Source organism: Hemiscyllium ocellatum, chromosome 11 (genome assembly GCF_020745735.1).
Source record: "Hemiscyllium ocellatum isolate sHemOce1 chromosome 11, sHemOce1.pat.X.cur, whole genome shotgun sequence".
Lineage (NCBI taxonomy): Eukaryota > Metazoa > Chordata > Chondrichthyes > Orectolobiformes > Hemiscylliidae > Hemiscyllium > Hemiscyllium ocellatum.
This window is the reverse complement of record NC_083411.1, coordinates 72329049-72356149: the sequence shown is the minus strand read 5'-3', so window position 1 is coordinate 72356149 and position 27101 is coordinate 72329049. Positions and strand designations below refer to the sequence as shown.

Genomic DNA, 27101 nt, shown 5'->3' with positions numbered 1-27101 from the left:
GGATAAATCTGTTTCCTGTGTCTTCAACCAGTGCCAGATTATCTGTTCAATGCCAGAGGACCGAGAATTGTACATGACAGAGATTACTCAGGAGGGGCACTGCTGATATGCCAGTTTAGGCACACCTCTGGAACAATTGGGTCTCGAACCAGGACCTCCTTGCCTCACTACCAGTACGTCACTACAGCTCTTGAATTTGTTAATGTGGTGAGATTCAAACCTAGAGCATTAACCTCCTGGGTATTAGTCCCACAACATGACCGCTATATCCCCCTCTTCCCCCCTGCCGAGAGAAGCTATATCAATAAGCAGACTTCCACGCAAGTTCCCACATTCATCCTTCCCCTTGGCTACTCTGGAGTGAGCTGAGTAGAGCTGATTTCTGCCTTTTCCAGGATAACGAGTTGCCACTTGGGGGTTACAAGAATTAGATAATCTAAATTTAAGTCCTTTTCTCTCTCTCTCTCTCTCTGAGCGCCCACGTGTTCATAATATGCCTTGAGAGAATTAATTGCCTTTTGGATTCAAAGAGGTCCATTTTAGCCCTCGTCTGAAACTTGCTCATTGCTTTTGGTCAGAAGTTTGTTTGCTTACTGGCTGGCGGTTCTCTAGTCCGCAGTAAATCCAGTTGGCGATTGACTGGAAGCGAGGGTTCTCTCCTGAGAGGAGGGTCTGAGCGACTGACTAGGGATGCAGCAGTGAGATATTGATCAGTCACAGTCTCACACGTATTCGCATGTGTGACACACACACACACACAGCTAAAGAACAGAAAGCGTAAGGTGCCCACAAATATCAGATACTGGGGAAGTATGAAACACGTCACAGTCAATTTGTCAAAGCCCAATCGTGGTGCTTTAGCGTTAGGCAACTTCCCCTTCTTTGATTAAGGAAATATGATAGTGTGTGTGTGTCTGGGAATTCATTTGGTGATCAGCAGGGGAATCCGGACAACGCGTGGCCCGCAGGTAAGAACGCCACACTGTTCTAACAACATTTCCAGCGGCATGTTGAAGCAAGGCTAAACGGGGAGAGACTACCTGCACAATTTGCAAATGCAGCATCTTCAGCCGTCAGTCGTAACGTGAGTGCGCGCAGAAAACAATGTTATGTGTGTGTATATTGTATATGAAGTACATTCAGTATGAATGGTGACAACAGTGGATAGATCTCCTTTATGAATGTGAAATCGGGCGCAGTTCTCGAAGTGAATCAAGTGCCTTTTGTTTTTAAACACTTCAGTTTTCGAAATCTCACTTTGCTAAAGGTTACACGTGAATGTGGAGCAGGGCGTGGTACATTAGGCGGTAGATGAGGGTGGGGCGAAAGTGCAGTAACATTAATACTGCAGAGAAATGGTGTGTGCGGCTTGCAGCCGGACCCATCGTGAAGGTTGCAAAGGGGATATCTGAAGATCTCTCCAGCGGTGAAAGTAGACAGGCAGGAGGCTGGAAGAACGCAGCAAGCCAGCCAGCATCAGGAGCTGCAGAAGGCGGCGTTTCGGGTGTAACCCGCCACCCTGATGCTGCCTGGCTTGCTGTGTTCTTCCAGCATCTGCCGTTTTATTTGTTTGACTCTAACCACGGTGAAAGTGGCGGGAAACTCCCTCAGTAGGAAAAAGTAGGAACTGAGTTGTCTGCAGGTGGAAAGTGTTGCAACAGATCGAAGCTGCCTATAACATTTCTTGCAGCTTTCAACAACGCAATTGGCGTCAATCTGAACTTTTAACAGCCCAAAATACAGTATACAAGCCGAATACAGTGTACACCTGCATCAGAGTTTTCTTTAGTCACCCCACGTCTGGCCTCCCCTTTGTACCCCGTGAATCACAAAATACATATCCCTGGTTCAGCTTGTAAGGGAACATTTGGAAGGTTGGGGGGGGGGAAGTGATGTTTTCCGGTGGGACTCTTCCTCAAGACTGAGGAGCTGGTTAACAAGAGTCCGAGACTGATATTGAACTGGCTAATAGGTGTGCTGACTGACGTGTCCTTCTTTCCCCGCGACTTTCTGTGTCTAAATCTGCTCTGGAAGTATTTCTCTTTTATTTTCCTGTGTCACCGACTGTAATTGTCATCGGGGGTGGAGTAATCCTGCAATCTAACAGCTGGTAGTACCATCAAGTTCTCCTAATGCATGTTATCTATTTACACATTTATCTATATGGACCACTCCCAGCATCCTGCTCCCATTAACCACCCTGTAATCACAGAGCGCCTTATGAAACACTGGCTTTTCGCAACCCAGGCTCCATATTTTTATTCAGTAAATGGTTTGGAAATAACCGAAAGATATGTTTGTTCTCTTTTTTGGTTTGTGTTTAAGTTGACTATTTCTTGAGGAAACATTTAGTCTCTCTAAAAAAGAGCACAGAACTTTTCTCACAGAAATTTGTGTCTTTATATGCTTCTTGTAACTTCCACACATCCAATAGGCTACTGTGTGCAAACTAGAACCTAAATGGTTCAGTATTTACAAAGGTTTGAAGGCACCCAGTATTTTGCTGAAACAAAACATGCTCTTTACTCTCACAACACGTATACATTCATTACTTCACTCTGGGTTGGAGAATATATTGCCTGTTTGTTGCATGGGATTGAGAGGGATACTAATTTGCTGTTGATTTCAACCATCATTGGATGCAGTCAAGAGAAGCTATGTTCCTGAAATTCTGCTGCTGACTCTCTGAAAGCCCTCTCCATGCTATTAAAGAGCATATCTTGGATATTTTAGATTATACTTTGAGAGTGGGATGAGGGATTTTACACAAACTCAATTTGTGTCATCATTGTGTCATCACACGCACTTACTGAGACAGAGGTCACAGCGTGTTGCAGTTAAATGAATTAACACTCAATGAATGCATGGCCCATGTGTGCTCCCAGATTGGTTTGGATTGCCTGAGGGAGCTGGAGAGGAATTTTCAAGAACTTCCAGAGTGTTGTCTTGTTGGGCATAGAGTTTTTCTGTCATTTCTGTACCTCTACCAGAAGATTACATGGTTATGGGATGTGACAGGCTGGCTAGTTGGAAGAAATGTAGTTACAATGCTCCAGCTATTATAAATGAAAGGCTGGTATGATGGAGCAGCTCGGTTCTGCTGCCTGTCATTGTGCACATGTGAGTGATTGAACTGCAAGATAATTAAGTTACACATTTAATAAAGTGACTGTCTCTAACCAGCCAGCAAAAAAAAACAAGCACCATAGTAAACTCACAACGGGGCAATTATGTCAGAGACAAAGCTTTAGTCTGGATTTATGTTGCACCTTGTTGCCATTACCTTCCTACCAGCTCTGTCTCCTGGAGTAAGTAATTAGGAATGTTAATAGAATATTATTATTAATTGTGGGATAATTGAATACAAAATTGGAAAGATTATGATTCTATTATAAAGAGTATTGGTGCAATCCCATCCAGAATATTTTGTAAAGTACTGGGTCACTTTATTTAAAGAAAGATGTAAATGTATTGGGAGCAGTTCTGCTTTGGTGACAAAGTTCACTAGACTAGTATCTGGAATGGGTGAGATGTCTTCTAAGGAAAGAGTGGAGAGGCTAGGTTTATACCCACCAGAGGGCAGAAGTGTAAGAGGCAACTTGGTTGAAATATATAACGTTTTGAGAGATATGAATGCAAAATCCAGGTGTCCGCCTTTTGGAGAACATAGAACTATGGGTAACTATATCAAAACAAAGAGTCACCCATATAGGGCTGAGACAAGGAGAATTTATTTCTTACAGTGGATGGTGAATTTTGATAACTACTTCTGCAAAGGCAGTGGAAACAGAAACCAGGAACATTTTTGAGGCTGAGTTCAATAGATCTTTGCAAACAAAGAGGGCAAAGGTTATTGGAGGTATATGGAAATATGTAATAACCAGCTCAGGTGACACAGGCTTAAAGGGCTGATTGCCTACTCCTGCTCCTAATTCATTGTTCATAAGTTTGATTCTGTTGTGCTGTAAGATATGTGATTTGTAGATATTTTAATATCATTTATTTTAGAATTTGGATTTTTTTTTGCATGTGTTTTTGCCTGTGTTTGTGAAGTGGTTTGATGAATAAGTTGTCAGTGTGTCTGGAGTGAATGTGAAATGAGAGAGAGATGTCCTGGGATAGCAGTGGGAATATTTTTGTATTCTCAGAGTTTTCTGACTTTTCAGAGTAAACATTGTAAAGAACTTATTTCTCTTCAGCTTAGAAGGATCGGGAATTGATTTTTTTTTATTATTTTGCTGATTGGACAAACTTACAGCTTAGTTTCAGTTTGAGAAGTCCTGGTTGAAGTTTGACGTATGAACTTCTCTGAGAGAAAGGAGTTAGTCAAGAACAGTTTCTCAGAGAGAAAGGAGTGAGTCAAGAACAGTTAGGAAATGGGTTATCTCAATGTAAGGGTTTCAGTTGGAAATTGCAGACCAGAAGTGTGTAATTAGAACCAGAATTGATTATATGAAGCTAAGAAAATTTAAGCTCAATTGTGTGACTATTTCAAGAAAAGGCTATCTACCTTTAAGACCGGGAATTGGAAAAGAAGATAAACCAAACATATAGATGTGTTGAAGAAGAGAATCCTCGTTCTTATGTTTGAGTACTGTAAAGTGATGGTGTTGGGATAGGTGAGATTGTGTTTTTACTCTGATTCAAAATCTTGCAAGTTGTGAAAAATGTAAATATTTGGTTTATTGTATTTTCTTTTCTGTGCCTTGTTTTTAAAAAAAAGTAGCCAATATGTGGTGGCAATGGACATAAAGTGGTTGCATTGTGAAGGTTATTTCATGGAATTTGAAGATGGCTTTGGAGTTTCCTTGAAGTGAAAGATTTAACAGTGAATTATTTGAAATCTTTGATTAAAACTAGAGAGAGATAGCAGGCAAATTGAAAGTTGGAGTAGAAGCAGGATTTAATAAGAGTCAGGTACTTAAAGTGATTAAGTAATACAGAACAACCTCTGTTATCCGAATGTCAATTATCTGAATTTCAAATTATCCGTACAAGATCTCAAGGTCCCTTAAAAATGTTATCTGTTATTTGAACAATCAGTTATCCAAACAAAAATACACTCCGCCTGTCTCATTCGGAAAATTGAGGTTGTTCTGTATTTAGAACTGGAGAAACGGAAATCTGAAATTCAGGTGAGAGAGCTGGAATTAGGAAAGATACAGTTAGAAATTAAAAACACAAACTTGGAGAGAGAGAGAAAGAGAGGAATGAAACAACTTAGAGTCATAGAGTCATAGAGATGTACAGCACAGAAACAGACCCTTCGGTCCAACCTGTCCACCCGGACCAGATATCCCAACCCAATCTAGTCCCACCTGCCAGCACCGGGCCCATATTCCTCCAACCCTTCCTATTCATATACCCATCCAGATGCCTTTTAAATGTTGCAATTGTACCAGCCTCTGTTAGAATAGAGATAAAAATGGACAGATAGTGATTTAAGGAACCTTAAAATGGAAATTGAGGAAAACGAGCAAGGGAGATGGAAAGTGGAGAAAATGAAAAGCAGAGGGAGATGAGCTTGAGCCTTTAAAAAGTTTGGGGTGTGTGTTGGTCCAAAAGAGCTGACAGCAAGGAAAGAAGGAGGAGGTAGCAGTTTGGAGGATTATTTTGATTCCAAGGATGGATTTGATTTAACTAAGAATCTATACTTGGGGCCAAAATTTATGGAGAATGGAGTTGAAAAGTGTTGCACATCATTTGAGAAGGTAGCATGATAGCTGAAGCAGTCAAACAGTGATTAGACCTTAATGTTAGAATGTTTTGATGGGTATAGGTATAACAGTGTATATGTGGCAGTTTGGCAGGAAGACAAACTGTAGAGTACAAAGCTGACAAGAAGGCAGTTCTCAATGCTTTTGAGCTTGTGCTGAAGCTTACCAATTAAAATTTAGGACTGTAAGACAAAAACTTATGGACATTTGTAGAATTTGCAACGAAGGAAGAAATGCTGTGTCATCAGTGATTTAGATCACTAAAGATAGCAAATATTTCTGAGAATAGAGTCATAGAGATGTACAGCACAGAAACAGACTCTTAAGACCAACTCGCCCACGCCGACCAGATATCCGAAATTAATCTCGTCCCATTTGCCAGCATTTGGCCCATATCCCTCAAAATCCTTCCTATTCATAGACCTATCAGGTGCCTTTTAAATGTACTAGAAATTCTGGTAACGGAGGAATTCAGAAGAAGCATTCCTGCAAACATAAAGGTTGAGTTAGATGAGCATCAGTTATTAAAGATGAGATAAACAGCAGCTCTGGCAAATACTGATCTTGCACACACAATGATAAGTGAGGAAATGCACAGAAAATTGGAGGAAGAGGATCTTTTCCATCCATGGAATATCTAATGTTGGCGAATTGTTAGAAGGATGCTAAAATAATAAAGGAGAAAAGCTGGAACAAAAAAGTTGTAGAAAGAAAGTAATATACTTCTGTTGTAATAAGATGCTACATACGAAACTCAGTAATTGCTCTTGAGTTTAGCGATTGTAAGGGAGGTAACTGCAGTAGTCGGAATATCTAAGGAGTCTTCATAAAATGATGCATCAGAAAATGGGTATTAAAATTGTATGCAGAGAACATGTTTCCTTAGAATGCAGTAAAAAGGGAGAGATGACTCAGTCATTCTTTGAAAATTGACAAGGAGAATCAGACCATTTGAGGTTTTGAGTATTTTGACTCAGAAGGAGATGTACTTTCTTATGCTTTGAATTTGGGTGCTATACCATTGAAGATATTGACAGACACTAGAGCAAATTGGTCACTGATGCAGGCTGGTATGATTTGTTCCAGTCAAGAGTGTGGTGTTGGAAAAGCACAGCAGGTCAGGCAGCATCCAAGGACTGAAAAATCGATGTTTCGGGCAAAAGGCCTTCATCAGGAGTGGCTTTTGCCAGAAACATTGATTTTCCTGCTCCTTGGATGCTGCCTGACCTGCTGTGCTTTTCCAGCACCACAGTCTTGACTCTAATCTCCAGCATCTGCAATACTCACTTTTGCCTGATTTGATTTGTTTTTCAGAGGGGTGAACAAAGGAGGAAATATTGATCGGAGGTAAACATGGAGGTCACAAACCTCTCATTATATGTACAGATTAAAGAATGTTTTAATAAATGGAGAAATTGCAATTAAGTGTCCTCGTATAGAAGGAATTGGTTTTATTTCGGAAATGATCTGGCACGTTGAGCAAAGGGTGCTGGAACAACTTGTGGAAGTAAAATAAACTGAAATTTTACAAAAGGAACATTCTAGGTTGTTCTCTGACTCTGTTATGACTAGTCTCAGTCCCATTGAATTAGACAGGAAGAAACAATTTATAGAACAAGGGAATTATTTGAAAATCTGACACAATTTTCACTGATTTAACTAAAAAGGATGAAGATAAAGAGAATAAAAATGCAACAGAATTATTCAGAATGAAGAGTTATCCAAACAGCCTACTCTGAATCAGAACTAATGTCAGAGATATTGATTGAAAGACAAAACTTTAATGAGGAAATGGAGACCACCTTGCGTACCAACTGATGAAGAATGGATAGTAGTCAATCAGGTGGAATTTTGTCTGAGTTTCACAACTACATTTGAGTAGCTCATTAAATTCCACTGGCAGGCGAATTGGGTATTAGGAAAATGGCAGCTATGGTACTAAAACATTTTATTATGCAGGATAAAACAAAGATATTGCCTTAAATGTCACATGTGTAAGCTAGTGCGGAAGCCCCCAACCCTCAATTAAACCTATGCTTTCACTTCCAGCTTTTCATTTGTTTTTAAAGAACCATTTGGCAGGGCCTTAACAATTTGTGTGGGACATAGACCTAAAATCAGCAATGTGAATCAATATCTTTTAGTGATTGTGGATGTTTCCACAGGATTACCTGAGACAATGCCTCAAGGAAAAGTCACTGCAAAAGTGTCAGTGGAAAAGTTAATACAACTTGTTTACAAGATATAGATTACTAAGAGAAATACAACCAGATCAACGTTCAAATTTTATATTGCAAATATACAAATAAATTATGTATAGTTTGGGAATAAACAATTTATATCTTCTGCTTATCACTCACAATCTCAAGATGCTATGGAAAGATGGTATTAAATGTTGAACACTGTGATTAGAGCAAATTCTACGTAGTAATGATGGGGTAAGACAGTTTTTTTGTTGCTGTTTGCCTTTAGAGATAATCCTAATGAGGCCACAGGGATTTAGTTCTTTTGAACTAATATATGCATAAGAGTTAGGAATATTAATTAAATTTAGTTCATAATTAATTCTTCCAGCCAATGTTTTTAGTTTCAGAGAGAAACTGACAGCTGGCCAAAAACCATTTGAATGATGCTCACCAAACAATGAAAACTAGAGCAGATAAAAAGTCAAAAAATTCAAAAAAATTGTCGCTGGAGACAAGGTGTTAGAGCTTTACCTATGGGGCACCATTAAAAGTAAGGTTCATTGAACTGAATCAAATCAAATATAAATTCATTGATGTAAATTATATAGTGAGTACACTAGACTGGAGAAATGAAACAGTGAATGAGTCTCATTGACATGTTAAATAGATATTGTGGTAGGGATGATAGTCGGGAGACAAGTATACTTACAATGGTAAAATAAATAGGGAGGGAAATAGAAATATCAGAATATTGGAGAATGAAGCAAAATTCAAAAGTTGAACCAACCACAATTAAATTGGACAATGTGGAGATGCTTAGATAGCACTATGATTTATCTTTCAAAAATATAAAGGTGACTTATAAAGGCTATTCCAGAATTATAAATTGACCTGTGGGAATGGGCCTCGTTGTTCATGATGTTAAATTGGATGATGCATTACCTATAACAGAGAGTTCCAGAGAGATTAGCTCATGTGGAGGAAGTTGATGATGAACAGCAGCATTATTGAATTACATCTTGGCAACTGGAGCTCTGGATTGATCACAGGAATTCTGTATTTATTGCAAAGTCAATATGGTAATTACTTGGACTCGTTTCGCTTCTAAGTTTGGAGCACTGCTTTGAACAAATTAAATACACACAATTTGATACAGCTTGCAAAAGGGATATTGGCAAGTTCTGTTGATTGATAGAGCCCAAGAAATATTAACTTTTGTCACACTGGATGCAAAGTTATGCTGTTTGGAATGAAAATGCACCAGCAACGTTCTGATGATTAACCAATAAAGTCATTGAAGGACTTTGTGCAGTTTACTTTCACAATTTGGTTATTTTAACCAAAGCTGAGGAGAACGTTTATACCAGTTGACTGAACTGTTTGATCAATTGCCAATTCAACTATAAATCAAGCTAAAAGTAAATTTGCTAAAGTACAAATGACTTAATGGTGTTATGGTATGGGACAATTCTGTGTAGTGCCTTAAACACTGAAAGTAACAGCTTTTTCGGATTTCCCCGTGATTCGGACATGATGTGCAGTGGATTTTATTACAAATTTTCTCCAAATGTCAACACTGTCTTGACACATTTTAATGAATTCCTTAAATGAAGGCAAAAAAATTGGATAGATGTTAGAGCATTGGAACATTGAAACAATTTGGAAAATGGTCTGATAGCAACACCAGTTGAGCTGCACAGAACTATCAGACCCTGGGTGAGACCAGTAACATTGATGTTAACTGCAAGATGATGAGATATGGATCAATTGGCCTTTAATTTTCTTGGAAACATTTAAGGACAGAAATTGATGATTGTTTTGGTGGAGCTTAATCCTCCAACCATATAATTTTCAAAGTTGTTCATGATGCTGAAACATAAAATGTTATGGTGGACCCCTTATCCAGAGCACTTCTGCATGATGCAGAGTTTTACAGAGCTCATTGACTAATGTAAAATGTGGTTGGTGTGTAATTTGTAGTGTGTGAAATGTCCACTTATTACTACAATTAATATGATATAGAAATAGTATTGAGATAATCTTTGACAAGTAATGAAAGGCCCTCTGGAATGTGAGTCAGTGTTGGTCATGGAACTGTCTGACAGAACAGTTTGAAAATCACAACTTTATTAAAATGGATTGATCATTATTCTTATCTCATTTATAGCAGAGTGACTAATACTCAATAAAAATTTGGGGATACAAAGAGTGAGATTTACACTGTACCACATCTGCTTTGTAGGAAACACAGTCAACATTTATGTTTGAACATTTCACATTGCTGTAAAATCTTTCATATCCTTCAGCTGATTACATGTTTTTGAAGGGCGATTAGCATTATTTTGTAAGCGTGGGCAGCCAGGATTTATTGAAAATTAAGGTCCCACAATTAACAAGTGAGATCAAAGTTGTAGATTTTCTAGGTAGATCTTCTAGGAAGAGAGGAATAAATGAGCTAATGGTTCGAACTTTGCAGGACATTTTGAAATCAGTGGGTTGATCAAATGGCATTGATAGGCACTGAGTGGCCTGTTTGTTGTTTTCTTAAGACCATGCCACTTTGGCAGAGATGTCAACTCACCCACCAAATCTCTATTGAGCCACTAAAGTTAGGGGCTGCCTCCTGTCTCAGTGGTGTTGGGAACTCCTACCAGGTGAAAGGTTTGCCTGGTAAGTTCCAAGTTGATGGCAGGGACTACTTTTGTGGAAACTCTATGGTCTCGGGAAGGAGCACTGGTGCTGCCTACTGTCAGTGACCTGCCCTGGCTGACAAGCCTCAGAGCCTCCCCATTCCAGGTGCAATCTTACCAGCAACCACTTAACTAAGGATGGCGCTGCTGAGGCTGCTGGCCTATTCCTATAGTTGGACAGTTGTTGTGAGGTAGGCTATGATCCATAACAGGATGGCAGCAGCAACTTAATTTTGTTGTCTTTCCTCTTTTAGTCCAGCAGTGGGACCTCTGGCAGCTTGCAAACATTGTGGACATTACATCAAATTTCTGACATTGGCAAACTTGAAGCATTAACTCTTGTTTCCTTTCTATAAATTTTGTCAAACGTGCTGAGTATTACCAGCATTTTCCCTTTTTATTTCCAATTTTCAACAGCTGCAGTATTTTGCTTTTGTAAATTAGGTCAGCAATCAGTTTATCCAATTTTAATTGTGTTGCTTAAGAGAGAAACATTGGCCAGAAAACAAGTTTTCACATTAACAACTGGTTGTGGCAGTTTCACTGAAAGATGTCTCCTCCAACAACACAGCATCAGTGCTGCACTGACAGCTGGTACAGAGTGTGAACTCTGACCTGCAACTTGGTGACACAGGCAGAAATTGAGCTTCTAAAGTGTTGCAACAAACTAATACTAAGCCTGCAGCCATGTGTTGGGTCAGTGAATGATGCTGCCTGACCTGCTGCGCTTTTCCAGCAACACATTTTCAGCTCTGATCTCCAGCATCTGCAGACCTCACTTTCTCCTCCAGTGAATGGAGCAGCTATGCTGTAGCAGTGATGTCCCATGGAGGGTCATAAGGAGAATCTCGAACTAGTAGCTTCTGGTTGGATTCCCCTTCTAGTAGCTGTAATTAAGACAAAGTTATTTTCCCTTGGGATTTGGTAGGCTCTTGCATCTCATAGGATTATCCTTCCCCATCAAAAGATTGTGTGTTTGGGCCTTCATTTGTGCAGAATTATCAACAGTGAAATCACGATGAGTAGAATCATAGAAACCCGACAGTAAGACTCAAATAAACCAAAACACTGTTTGTGTTCCTGCTGGCAGAATAGGAAATCTAGTAGATGGATGCCTGTGATGAATTGACTGATAAATCTCTATTAGTTAAACTCATGGCACGCATATCATATACTGTGCTAACCAAATGGAACAGAGTTAGACCATGCTGGAGTTTAAAATCACAAGCCCACATTGAATGGTGCAAAAGAGTTAGCAAGTTTTGAGTAGATTTGTATCTCAGGTTAAGATTCTGGATGTAGGTTTGCTCGCTGAGCTGGAAGATTCATTTATATCAGAAATTTATATCAGTGGGCCATTTATATCAGAAGATAATTCCAAATGTAGCTGTCTGGTATCTCTGTCCAAATGTCAGTGGAGGCCCTCTGAGGATGTTACCTACTAGGGTGATGAAACATCTGGAAATGAACCTTCCAGCTCAGTGAGCAAACCTACATCCGGTGCAAAAGAATCTCCCACACATCCTGTATGGGCATGCATCAAGAGGTATTTTTAATGCGAATGAAACTGAATTATTTTTACCATCTTTTACCAGATCCCTCCTTAAGGATGAAATATGTAATTGTGGGAAGCAATGTACCACTGCCATGGTTTGCACCAACAAAGGTGGCATAGAAAACATGCCACTTTTTGTGATGGAAAATGTCCAAGAAACCACATTGCATGTTCAATATCAGGATACGACCCATGCAGCATGAGGGTAACAAAATCAGTTGGATACCTGTCAACATGTTTGAGGGATGGATTGGGAGACCAGACAAAATTTATCAAGCGGGGGGAATTGTGGGGAGGAGGTGAGAAGGAAAGGAAATGTCTGATGACTGATGCTCTTCCCACCTTCCTCACTGAGGGTGCAATGGGACTGCGGCAAATTTCTGCCATTTCTCCCTGCACCACAAAAACATGGTTGACTACATTTGCAACATGGTGGACCCATACAAAGGCAAGCACACCAAGTCAAAAAAAAACACCACTGGGCTTTTCCAGAGCCAACTCCCAAAGTTCTTTTCCAATGCCTTTTTGTTACATGTCAGACCACTGTAAGAAGTGCACAAATTGGAAAATGAAGATTGTTTTTTAACATGTTTATTGCATCATTGGGTTTTCATTTGATTTTGTTGTTACATCGGGCATGCAACTTGGGCTATACACAGGGGCTTCCTTGACTTAAAACAAATTTAGGAATGGGGCCCGCTATGATTTAATATTTGTAATTTTACTATAAATATATTTCTGCAAATAGCTTTAATACTCCTGAATTCCCTTCTTCTCATTGCAATTTAATTATTCCTTCAATATATTACACATTTACTTTCATCTGTGTGGTGAGGCATGATAGTACTTGTCGACAAGGCTGTCAGGTGACATTTGAACAGAGATACCGGCTATATTTGGAATTATCCTCTGATATAAATGGGCTATTGAGTTGGTGGTGGAGGGGGAGGGGGGGATGGAGGCGAAAGAATACTGTTGTCTTATGTAACTTATAGAATAGTGTGAGGATAGATTGAAGAAGTTGGGACTGTTGTCTCTAAAGAGAAGAGGGCTGAGAGGAGACCTGATTGAGGTTTTCAAAATCATGGGCGATCTGGCCAGAGTAGACAGGGGAAAGCTGTTTCTGCTTAAAAAAGAAAGAAGATCAAGAGGGCATAGATTTAAAGTCAGGTGCAACTGAAGCAAGTGTGATGTGAGAATAAACCTTTTCACACAGCGAGTAGTTCAAGTGATTTAACCTGAGGGCCACCGCTTGTCTGTAATAAGAGTGCAGCCCCTATGGTCTGGCAAGACTATGGCGACAACATTACAACAGTTAGGGTATAGAATGCACTGTCTGGAAATGTGGGGGAGGCAGGTTCAGCTGAGGTCTCCAACAGGGCGTTGGATGTATTTTTGGATTGTAATGATGTGCAGGGGTATGGGGTAAAGGCAGGAGATTGGCACAAGGTCATAGAATGGGATGAGGAAATAGAGCTGGTGTAGGCACAATGGGCCAAATGGCCTCCTCCTGCACCGTAACAATTCTGTGACTTGGTGATACACCAACTTCTTGAAATTTGACATGCGAGGTTATTTTACTGAATTATATGTATGCGAGGCTGTGCCAAGTTCCTCAAACAACAATTAAATTCACCTTTTGTGATTTATGCAGACCTTTTGCTTTGGATCAAATCCAAAATGCGATGGTAACGTGCTTTTTGTTTGTTTACTTGCGCTTTCAAAGCTGTGAAATCCCTTATTTTACACACTGCTACTGCTAAATCCTTTCCCATACCCAGACCAAACTGGAGAGTTCCTTGTGAGTAGCCATTGTTTCTGTGGCCAACAAGTGCTTTAACATCCTTGCAGGTAGGACACATTTTCCTAATTTTTCATGGTTTGTCTTCCCCATCAGAGCTGATGTTTGGATTGTCGTCGTTGGCTATCACTTGCTCACAAGTATGATTGTCCTTGTGTGGTTGATGAGCACAATCCTAGAGCCACAACTCCAACCACACATTTGGCAAGTGTTTCTGGGAGGTGGAAGTAGTATTTACCTTTGAGATCATTAGCATTCCTTTTCCATACTTCCTCTTGTTGATGGGTGTTCTCAAAAAATGTTGTCCCTTCATGCAGATTAGTTTCTTCGTAATGGGGGTTTCTCATACATTAACATCTCTGTTGCATTTCTTAAAGAAAGCCTTCAGGGTGTCTTTGAAACAATTCCTTTGTCTTCCTCCCATTCAAGTGCCTTGAAAAAGATTTGCTTTGCCAGTTGGAACTCAGGCATAGAGGCCCCAGCAAAGTTGGTTTCATGGTCTTGATATTGGATTACATTGTATCAAACAATGGATTAATCCCACTCTTCAAATGAAGTCCTGGGAGAGAAACAGATTAAAAATTCACCGGAATGACATCGTGGCTGCAAGGATGAAATTCTGTTATCATGGATGGAGCACTGGCTAACCAACAGGAAACAGAGTTGGGATGAAGAGGATAGCTTCCTGATGGTAACCAGTAAACAGAGTGGCATAGCAATCAGAGCGAGGGCAATACAATTATTTACAATATTTATTATTGACTTGGATGAGGGACATGAAAATAATACAGTCGAGTTTGCAAATGACATAAAATCATCACTGGCGATACCTCGCAGCGAAGGATGACTGGTGAAGTGAAGGGGCAAAAAGTTGGAAGATGGTATATTATTTGGGAAAATTTGATGTTACACACTTTGGCAGGAAAGGAGGAAGTGGAAGTTATTTAGCTGTTGAAAGACTGCAGAAAGCTGCATCACAGATAGATTTGGGCAAGCACATGCATGAATCATTAAAAGAGAACATTAAAGTGCAGCAGGTAATAGAAAAAGGCAAATGGACTGTTGATCTTTATTTGAAGAGGAATGGAGAATAAAAATAGGGCAGTCTTGCTAAAAAAGAAGACCTACCCAGAATACGCATTGAATGGTGAGCAGGCTTGTCAGGTGAAATGGCCAACATCTGCTCCCATGTCTTATGGTCAGACATGATCATAGGTAGTAAGTCGGTTGGGTCCTATATCTAATGGAGTGTGGAGGCTGTGACACACTGGAGATCAGTGAGGGAACTTTAGAAGTTGAAGAGTTTTAATAATGATCAGGTGAATTATTCTAGCAGTAGAAGCCAGAAATCATGGCGCTGGCTGGGAACGGAAAGGTTTGACCATTGGCTGGGAGTCTTGAGGATGAGGCCAAGGGTTGTGTAATACCGACTTGAACTTCTGCTTAGGAGCTTGGTGAAGTTGGTGGGAACTGACAGGTGTTATCTTGATCTTGCGTTACCAGATGTTCCACATTTCTCAAGATCTGTTGCTTGGCAGAAATAGTAAAAATATTCTGATATTTTTCTGTCTGAAAAAAACAACATTACAAACCAGCTGCAAAAAGCAGTAGAAGCACAGCTGGCTGTGGGCTGTGTCCAGTCATCACAGGAGAATTGATCTTTTCACATACTCTTCATTAAAAGATAGTTGTCTGTCCAAATAACATGTTTTGTCAAGTACAAATAAAAATAACATTGAGACTGATATTAATATATGGTTGTTAAGTCAGTTCTAAATGGTGAAAGTTGGTATAAAGTATACCTGAAAGTTAGTGCTTTAATAACGTTCAACTTTCATACTGTTTACACAATTACTCTCAACTTTGCAGCAGGTTTTTGTTTTGGGTGCAGTGTGCCATGATGGAACTGTACTTTTGAATATCAATGAATTTTCAAGTGTTCATGCCAATTGAAAAACAAAGCTGAAGATTATGGAAACAGAAATGTCGACAAGCTCTTGAGAGACTGAAAAATCTTCTCTGTGCATCAAGTTGAAGGTCAGAAGAATTAAGGTATGACAGACAAGAGAGAACACAATGGAAAACTGATATGCAGGATGATGGCTGGAAGGTGGCACTGCACAATATTGAACCTCATTTGGCTCTTACTGAAGCAGAGAGTGTGATACAAGGGGATTAGTAGGAGAGCAATCCTATTTATTTCACTGTGGAACCATATTTTAGTACTGCACCATCTCTGGAGGGAATTGAACATTCTAATCATTTAATGCACCAGTCCTGCGTTGCCCAATAATCATCATATCCTTATAGCACTGACACGATTCTTTACCTCTTTTGTTGACCTGGATCCTGTGAAGTCAATTCCCCACTGTTGCTTAAGGTGGCATTGTCATTATATTACTAGATCCAGTAACCAGGAAGCTTGGAGAAATAATCTTGAGAAATATGTTTCAACCTAGTATGGCAGTGGGAAGTTTAAATTCAACTAATTGAGCAAAAGCTAGCACCAGGATTGGTGCCCATGTATCTACAACATGGTCACAATTTCCTGTTGTCTTGGTCTGTCTTCATGTGACTCCAAAAGCACAGAAACCACTGTCCTCTGATATGATCTTGCAAGCTTGTGTTGTATTCAAGAGCATGAAGACCACCACCTTCACCTTCTCAAGAACAGTTGAGTATGAGTATGATTTAAGACGGCCAAATCTGGATGTATTCCTGCAGATTGATTCGTATGACACCCCAACTTCAATCACCTTTGGCTGCCTGGAAAACCGATCTTTCATGTGCACTACATTCCCACACTAATTATAAAGCAAGCATGCTCTTCATTTCTTGGGTTTTGCTTGCAGTTGTCTGCTGGAGATTGGCAACACTTGTGCGATTGTGACCGAATGCTCTAACGGATTTACCACACAGAACATGACAATAGAGTGTGAGGGAAGCAGCTCTTGTACTGAAGAACAAAGTATCCTTGAGTATATTGCTAAAACTTTTTGACTTTGTACACCCCCGTCCAACACTGGCATCTGCAAATCATGAATATATTGCAGATGCAACCAGTATCAGAGTTGATCCACAGATGACAAAGGTATTTAAAGAGTTACCAGCTCCTCACAAGCTGGAGTGGCTTGTAGCTTGAGGTCAAGAGATTCACTGATACAGTAAGCCAGGTTACAAAGTTCCAAAAGATGTTTTGACTGAATAGTGCATTGTATTAGGAGGAACCACAGCAGTTTTTTTTAGATCAAAGTAATGTTGATATCCACCTGATGATCCAAAATTACCTACTGTCATCACAGCAGTTGTAACATATACAGGACTGGGAGCTATCAGATACCGATGCATGGACAGCACAGTTCGGTTTCCTGAAGAGGTCTGTAATGATAGAGAAAGAAGCTGCGACATGCACTTGTGAAAAGTTTGCCAGTTAGGTTCTTGGTCTCTACTTCAGGATATAGATAGACCACAAACACTTCGTGACAGTTTTGAATGCTAAGGAATGAGCAAAGATGATTCCATAAGAACAGTGATTCACACAGAGGACAATCAGGTTGAATGCAATAACGGGATGGGTGGTCTTTTCCTCTTCCTGGACGTTGCGAGACAGGTGATGAGAGAGGAAGTAATGAAGCATTTTTGCCTTTGTGAAAAATTCACTTTCTTCCCTCCATGAATATGATTGAGTGCTGGGTCAGAAGGTCCACGAGTAACTTTTTCAACTTGGCCAGCAATTAAGGACCTTAAGTGATCAATTAATTTGGGAGGGCTGTCCCATAGATTAGTCAGGCAACAGACTGTCATACCCATTCTCATGGAATCAGATTTTACAGACAATGCCATAGACATTGTCACCATCTGGAATGCCTCCGGGATGGAATTGTAATTGTATAAAGCTGGAGAGAGTTGCCCTGGGAGTCCTCAACATTAATCTAACTACCTCCAAGCTCTCTTGGCATCAGGTCAAATTTGAGCAAGGAAATTTCCTGTTGACTCCCACCCACAGTTTCCTTCCTCCAACCCCACCCCTCAGCTGATGAATCAGTACAACTTCCACATTGAACACCACCTGGAGGTGGTGACAAGGGCACAGAGTGTACTCTATTCATCACCAAGCGTAGCTCAGGCATAATAGCTTGTCTGGGCATGTGGCAAGCAGTGAGAGAACCAACAAGGGAGAAAAGCATACATGCCCTCATCCTCAGTGATCTACCTGTAACAGTTGCATCTGTTAATGACAATATCAATAGGAACAACCACTATACTGTTGAGTTGTTTGGCACTGCCATCATACATAAATGGGACAGACTTTGAAAAGCTCTAGCAACTCAAGTTTGGGCATCCATCAGATGCTGTGGGTCGTTTTCAGTAGCAGCAGAGTTGTATTCAACCACACTCTGCAAAGCCATGGCCTGGCATATCCCCCTCTCTACCATTACCATCAAGCCAGGGGATCAACCCTTGTTTAATGAGAGTGCAGGATGGCATGCTGGGAGCAGCACCAGGCATACCTAAAAATGAGATTTCAACCCAGTGAAGCTACCAAACAGGACTACTTGCATGCCAAACATCATAAACAGCAAGCGATAGACAGGACCAAGTGATCTCATAACTGACAGATTAGATCTAAGCTCAGCAGTCCTGCCACATCCAGTCAAGAATGGTAATGGACAATTAAACAACTCACCAAAGGAGGAGACTCCACAAATATCTCTATTCTCAATGATGGGGGAGCCCAATACACCAGTGCAAAAGGTAAGCCTGAAGTCTTCGCAAAAACCTTCAGTAACAACTGTTAAGAGGGTGATCAACTTGGGCTTCTCTGGCAGTCCCTGGTATCACTGATGCCAGTCTTCAGCCAACTCATATGGAACTTATGAATCTGGAGTGGGAGTAGATCATTCAGTCTTGCCAGCTCTGCCATTTTCTAAGATTTTGGCTGATCTGACTTTAATCACAAATCCATATAACCTACCAACCCCTTGCTTAACTCAAATCGACCAAGCTCTGCCTTAAAAATATTTAGGGACTCTGCTTCCATTGCCTTTTCAAGGAATGAGTTCCAAAGACTCACGACAGAGAGAAAAAGTATAGTTGCCTGACTTAATATTTAAAGATTGAGCCCTGATTTTAAAACAACCAATCGTGTGATATCAGGGAATGGTTGAAGATACTCCAAAATGGCCCAGAACTATCTGAACTCCTCATTGGAGGAAGACTGAGACCCCCACTTCCTGCTCTGTCACACATACTCATGCTGTGAGTGCAAGCTAATGACTTGGACAAAGTGAAGGAGAAAGAGGATGAATATCATTCCACTCTGATGTGGAACTACATTAAGTGAAAATCAAAAAGATCACAACATGCCAGAGCGCCACCCACTTCGGACCTGAGATCAAGTTCACTTTGGTCAAATGACTGAATCATTGAGTTGCTGAATATCCACATTCCCAATCCAAACAAACAGAAACTGTTAGGGTGAGTCAGATGGGTGCTGTTACCACATTGGCAAATATCACCAGACAAATCACATTTCGAGGTGGGTCTATCTTTCAGGAATAAAAGATTGCAGTTGCCTTTGTCTCACCATTCCACATATTCATAAATTAATATTCTGGTCTCTGTTATCTTCCCAGATTCTTTTTAGGGCCTGGGGAAATCTTTTCTTGAGTCAGGAATTCGTTGGTGCCCAAATAATAATAGGACTAGTGGTAGTCACCAAAATGCTTGAATAGGAATAAAGCTGAGATGAAGGGTTAGATGTTTGACTAAATGCAGAAATCCAAATGTGTTTGCCTGTGATTGCTGTTCTGCAGTTAGCTTTGTCAGAACAATATCTGACTTTGATTCTGATTATATCTTGGATCGTGTGAAAATAGGGAATATGCTTGAAGTTATCGTTAAAGATAATAAAACAGAATAATTTTTAAAAATCAAGCAAATCCAATAGAATTAGCATGTGTTTTGCGAATGGGAAATAATGCTAACTAATTTATTTGAAAAAGTAATACTTATTGTGGATGATGAGGAATTTATGGATGTATTGTACTTAGATTTCCCAGACGACACTTGGTGTCACATCAAAGATTATTGTTGAAAGTCCAGTTGATGGTGTACACATTAGCAACCGAATATAGATTGGCTAGGTAACAAGCATTGGCATAGACATAGACAGTTCTTTCCTAATTGGTGTGCTACACAGTGAATGCAGGGGCTTTAACTCTTTACAATTTATGTAACTACATTTCACACTCAAATGATCCGAGTTGTGGTTGTGAAATTTGATGATGGCACAATGATATTTGGAAAAGTAAATTGTGAAGAGTACATAGGAGGCTACAAAAGATAGAGTTACGTTAGATGAGTGGGCAAAAATCTGGAAAATGTGAAAAGTTTTTTTTAAGAGGAAGTGGTGATTTGATTGAAGGGTTTAAAGATCCTGAAGGGTTTTGACAGAGCATCTATATTTTTAAAATTTTTTATTTTGTTTTATTTTCCGGGAGGATGTAGAACTAGGGCTCACAATTCAAAAGTGAGGAGTGGTCTCTCAAAGATAAGGAGAAATTCTTAGAGGATTAAACGTCTTTGGAACTCTCTTCTTCAAGTGGTTGGAAGCAGAGTTTTTCCATATTTTTTGTGGTGGAGATTGTTTGATTTTTGGTCAGCAAGAGAGCAAAATATTAACGGGCCAAAAGTGCAGAGTTGATATTGCAATTAGATCAAGTAAGGTTTTATTGAATGGTGTCAGGGGCAGGCCCTATTTGACATTAACCTCTGTCGCTGTTGGTAAAACAGACTGAGTTAGCATTCTGAAATAGCAGCATCAAGGGCCTGAATGATGTACTCCTGCTCCTAACATGCATGTCTGTATGTATGTTTGTACGAATGTTTTATTTGCAAGATAGATTTTAAAAAACTGAGCACTGCAGAGAAATTAAAACCGATCTATTTCAGTGAAAATTTCTTTTAATAATATGGTTCAGTGTCACTGCCAAACAACGGACAGTCAATGGTTACAAATGTGGAATTCGATTCCTTCAGATTTGCACAGAATTTTTAAAATGTAATTAAAATAAAAGCTACTTTTCCTTTCTGTCTGTATTTTTTCTCCTTAATCAAATCTTTTTCCCCCCTCTCTAATCCTTGCTTTGTATCTGGTTTGATATTGAACAATATTTTGTCCTTGCTACTAATTTCAAAATGCCTCAATCTTTTTTAGCTCAGGAATCGACCGTTGATTGGCCGATTAACTCAAGTCGCAAATCCTCTGCTTCTTCGCTGTGTCGTTATCTGATGGTACATTCATCAGCTTACCATTCAAAATAGAGTTGATACAGCCAATTATAGCCCATCATATCATGAACTTGTGTTTCACACAGCATGTGCTTTAACAGACTGCCATAGTTCACATTGAACTAATGCTTCAGATCTACCCAAATCTATACCACCTCATATCATTCATACTTCTGCAAGATGAGGAATAAAACAGCTTCTGAAACCTATATGTACATGGTGTGTGTAAATTTACTTTAGAGTTCCCTAAATTAAAAGCATAGAGTGCTGAGTAAGTTAGAATCAGAAGAACAGGTTGGGGTAAGAAAACAGACTTATTCCAGGAAGGTAGCAAACAGTTTCGGAAATACTATCTCTGGTGATATTTATAATGCTCTTTTGGTACTTCAGATCGAGTCAGAATAGTACCAGAGATATTTTCATTAAGTATCGGGTTGTACAGGGGTCCACTGCATGTAATGCTAAATAGAGATATAGAGATGTACAGCACGGAAACAGACCCTTTGGTCTGACCTGTTCATGCCGACCAGATATCCTAAATTAACCTAGTCCCAGCACGTGGCCCATATCCCTTTGAACCTTTCCGATTCATGTACCTATCCAGGTGCCTTTTAAATTCTGTAATTATACCACTTCCTCTGGCAGCTCGCTCCTTACATGCACTAACCTTAGCTAGAAAAAGTTGCCCCTTAGGTCCCTTTTAAATTTTTCCCCTCGCATCTTAAACCTATGCCCTCTTGTTCTGGACTCTCCCACCTCAGGGAAAAGACCCTGTCTACTTACCCTATACATGCCCCTAAAGATTGTATAAACTTCTATAAGGTCACCCCTCAGCCTCACCCCTCCAGGGAAAACAGCCCCAGCCTTAATGATGTGGAGATTCAGCATCACGGACATAGCCCTGTATGAATCTAGAATTAAAAAATTACATTAGAACTGCAGGCAGTGTTCATTGCACAGAAATCTTGAAAAAGAGAATTCTTTCTATCTTAGTATGACATAACTGACCTAGTTTGTGGTAGAAACACAGTCAAGCGCGGATTATGATCCAGTACAGGGCAAAAAAGAAAAACATGAAGCATTTCACATGGAAGATCGTTGGTAAGTAGGGGTTTGATGCAGCAAGTCCTTCCCTGATCAGTGTCTAAAACCTCGGCTGAGACTTTCTCGTACAGTTTTAAGAATTTGCTGTTTGATGCCAAAATGTTATCTGGTTGGAATCTGTGTCAGTAGCTTGAAATAATGCTGTGACATAAACAGAACTGCACAGCTCATCTTGCATTGGAAGTAATGGGCAAATGCTTGAATTTTCAATATGAATGCGGAGGCAGATCGAAAAGCAGGGTTAATTCTCTCATTCCGTTCAGTTCGTGTGCATGAGGACTTTTCTGGTGCACCGACGGTGTCCCTACCTCTGGACCAGGAGGTCTCAAGTTCAAGAGCCATTTGATTTAGAGGTGTGTCATAAGATCCATGAACAGGTTGATTAGAAACTATCAAGTGCTTATACATGAACAGGTCATAGGTGAAATCTTAGGGGATAGTCAGTTCAGACATTCTGCCTCACCCCTACCAAGGACCTTCTAGACTTTGATTTGCAAACTATTTATAAGACATCTCCATCAGAAGCCCCAAGCACAGTTAATATCTATTGCTTCATTTCAGCCATTTGTGTAGCACTTCTGACACCACGGTGGTACTGCCTGTCTCACACCTAAAGGGTTCACACTAAAATCATAAAAAGTAGCAACAAATTCAGGATCTCTCGCACCATCAGCTCACTGATCCTCCATCACAGTTAGGAGAACATGCACATTTGATAGCCTGTCATCGAAGGCAGTGCGTCCTGATGAAAGGTGCTGACCTGAAACGTCGACTCCCCTGCTCCTCTGATGCTGCTCGACCTGCTGTGGCTTTTTCCAGCGTCGCACTCTTTCGACTCTGACCTTCCAGCATCTTTCCAGTCCTCACTAGCTCCTATCAAAGGCTTGCCCGGAATGGAGGCACAACCACAAAAGATGGCTTTGGGTTGAGTTTGTTTTGAGTATCTCACTATGCTGAAACCTTCCTTTCCAAACTCTTTAACTGACCCCATACAACATTCCTGCTCCTAGTAACACAAGTGGACTGTGACAGCCCTGGGATTGACATCTCTATTGGTATAGAACATAGAAAAATACAGCGCAGTACAGGCCCTTCGGCCCTCGATGTTGTGCCGATCCAAGCCCACCTAACCTACACTAGCCCACTTTCCTCCATATGCCTATCCAATGCCCGTTTAAATGCCCATAAAGAGGAAGAGTCCACCACTGCTACTGGCAGGGCATTCCATGAACTCACGATTCGCTTACTAAAGAATCTACCCCTAACGTCTGTCCTATATCTACCACCCCTTAATTTAAAGCTATGCCCCCTCATAATATCTGACTCCATACGTGGTATCTATCAGTGTGGCCATCGTTGTCATGAATCCATGCTAATGCCTCTTAAAATTGCTTTCTTTCTGCTGGAGGAAAGGTACACAATAAGTGTGAATGTGCCCAGTTAGGGTAATGCCTGGCATAAGGCACCCTGGAGGAGCAGGCAGTTAAGTTGATAGGACAGCGAGGTGAATGTGCTGAAGGGGTGATTGGATATCTGAGCTGTCAGATGAGAAAACCTGCAATCTGGTTCTGCCAGATGCTCATCAAATACTAACGTCTTAACAAACCCTCGGGTAAGGGTGGGGACTGTCAACACTAAAACATCGCTGTTTTGTTTTAAATAAAAACTGAAAAAATTGCAGATGCTGTAAATCAGAAACAGAAACAAAAGTTGCTGGAAAAGCTCAGCAGGTCTGGTAGCATCTGTGCCAGAGTTAATGCACCAGGGATATACTTCCGTCCCCACCCTTATCTGTGTTCCGCAAAGACCATTCCCTCTGCGACTCCCTTGTTAGGGACATGCCCCTCACCAATCCACCCTCCATTCCTGGCACCTTCCCTTGCCACTGCAACCCACATCTCCCCCTCACCTCCATCCAAGGCCCCAAATGATCCTTCCACACCTGACAGTGATTTACCTGTACCTCTACACGTCATCTGCTGTGTCCATTGCTCTCAGCATGGTCTCCTCTACATTGGGGAGGCAGGACGCCAACTTGTGGAACATCTCTGGGAGACATGCACCAACCAACCCCATGGCACTGTGGCCAAACACTTCAACTTCAGTCATCTGTGATATTGTGCTCTGCTTCACCACCTCCGTCATCGCCCCCACCACAGCTCCCTTAGAAATGCTGCTTAGGCTTCAGAGCCAGTCAGGAGGTCAATTGTGGTAAAATTGCTGAGCATGTCTTGCTATTGGCAAAGATTGTCTTGGGACCAACTTTCACCCCAAATATGAGATCCACAGTCAGCTGATAAAATTCACGTGTGTGATTTGCTATAACTTTGCCTTCCCAGACATTGCATAATTGAGAGGGAAAAATCTCTGCTTCTTACCAGCCAGACATTTGACTCATTGTAATATGTACCTGACTAGTCACATGTCAATGCATTGCATGTTTAAATCATCTGTTTGGGTTTTCAGCAAGTTAACTGATTTCAATTCACTTGTAACTTGCAAATTTAAAAAAAAACTTCCAAAGTTCCTACTGGCCAATCAAGCTCAAACTATTGTAAAAGAATTTGGCTAAAACCAAGCATCAGGGGGATTGGTGAAATTAGAACGGCCACGTGCTGGTTATAAGAAAGCCCAGCCTGTGAGAGATGCATATTAGAGGGAACTCACCATTATTCTACTCAATTAAATGGAATATAACAGCAGACTCTGATTCGATAGCACATCTCAGGAAATGTCATGTTCTTTCTCATCATCATAGAATCCCTGCTGTGTGGAAACAGGCTATTTGACCCAACAAGTCCACACTAATCCTCCAAAGAGTAACCTACCCAGACCCATTCTCCCTGACTAATGCACCTAACCTACAATCCCTGAATACTATGGACAATTTATCAGGGCCAATTCACCTAACTTGCACATCTTTTGCATTGTGGGAGGAAACCCACACAGACACTGGGTGAATGTGCAAACTTCACACAGACAGTCGCTCAAGGCTGGAATTGAACCTGGGTCCCTGGATCTGTGAGGTAGCAGTGCTAACTGCTGAGCCCCCGTGCCACCCAGTGAGTTTTACTGGTCAATTTTAATAGATTAGATTCCCTATAGTGTGGGAATAGGCCCTTCGGCCCAACCAGTCCACACCAACCCTCCGAAGAGTAACCTACCCAGACCCACTTCCCTCTGATTAATGCGACTATGGGCAGTTTAGCATGGCTAATTCACCCGACCTGCACATCTTTGGAGTGTGGGAGGAAAACCACGAAGACACAGCAAGAATGTGCAAACTACATGCAGGCAGTTGCCTGTAGCTGTTGAACCTGGGACCCTAGCAGTGTGAGGCAGCAGTGCTAACCACTGAGCCACTGTGCCACTTTACACCTCCAAGAGACTTCTGCACTTCTTCAGTTCTAACATCATGTTTCTCGCCATCACGACCTCTCTTCACCCTACCACTGACAGCCTCATCTTTAGCTCTCAAGGACCCAGGCTTTGGAAGGCTCTTATTAAACCACTTTGTCCTGCCACCACATTCTCTCTCTTCCTTTTAGGAGCCCACTCCTTTGACCACGCCTTTGGTTACTTAATGTCAACTTCTTCTACTCAGTTTCATTATTTTTCATCTGCTTCCATTGTCTGGGAGATGACTTGGGATATTTTCATTACTTTAACAACAAATAGAAATGCAAGCTGTTGTTCTAACTTGAACATTGACTGTTAATACCAAAAAATATTTTTAACTCTGTATTCATTCTGATCAAAGGCTGAAGCACACTTTTTTTTCTCTATGGAGAGCAACAGTTTATTTTCACATTAGCTTCCAGCTCATTCAGCTCTTGAAACTTGGTTGCAAATAAATTGTACTGAAACAACCCCCATTTTACCTATCTGCTCAAACAGGACATGCTTAAAATATTAATCATTCTCGATACTGTGTGGAATATAGCTCTTAACCACCAGCAGCGGTTAAATGTTATGCAATGTTCATGTTACAAAAGGGTCACAAAAAGATATGCATCATGCAAAATAATTATAATTCAACAAAGCTGCGGGAGAAGAGAATGGTCATTTTAAAAACGGCAGAACATGTAAAAGAGTTAGCAATATATGCAATGTTTTGGCTAAGTTTAAATTATCTTTTAGAATCAAGAATATGAGGGTTATTGCCGTATATTCTTGTTCCAACTGCGAGACATTCTTTTGATACTGTGTATGCAAATTGTTTCTATCTGGTGGAGATGGCACTTGTGGGTGAAACTGACAGGAGCATATATATGTTTTTGCATGTTTCCAAATGATTACTGCTTAAATGTTCAACATTGATCCTGAGAGTGGGCATTGACCGGTAAAGTGACTCATTGTTCATTGAATGATCAACATCAAATTAAATGTTAAAGAAACACTGCGTCTGCCAAAAATACCCACAGCAATGTTCAAGTGTCAGAGCTAGCAATGTATTTGTACAAAGTGTAGGGGAGGGAAGGGAAAGTGATGATTTCCCTTTGCTGGATCTCTCTAAATTCCCCTTCCCTTTCTTGAAGACTAAATCACTTTCATGGACACCAGCAATCCTCCAGAATCCAGCCCCACCTGCTGTCTCTGTGTGTGAGCCCAGACAGTCACAGCTGACACACTGAGATATCAGAGTCAAGGTACATCTCAGTAGCCTTATGCTACACAGCTACATCTTCAAGGGGGACATGAACAAAGCTATTTCAGTTTCTCCTTTTAGATGTTACCAAATTGAAAGAAAGGTTA

The 27101-nt window shown here is 40.6% G+C and overlaps 1 protein-coding gene across 6 annotated transcripts in view; it reads left to right on the top strand.

Moving 5' to 3' along the window:
* Window positions 1-810: 810 nt before the first annotated feature.
* The window catches only part of LOC132820209 (probable G-protein coupled receptor 174), a 57434-nt gene continuing 31143 nt past the window's right edge, over window positions 811-27101 (top strand). For 2 of the 6 annotated variants that reach the window (XM_060832192.1, XM_060832193.1), the window contains exon 1: window positions 811-968. The gene's annotated coding sequence lies outside the window, so the exon portion shown is untranslated. Of the gene's footprint in view, window positions 969-1004; window positions 1085-3789; window positions 3860-4579; window positions 4620-27101 lie in introns of those variants that run through there. The other 4 variants (XM_060832194.1, XM_060832195.1, XM_060832197.1 and 1 more) reach the window with 4 other exon arrangements.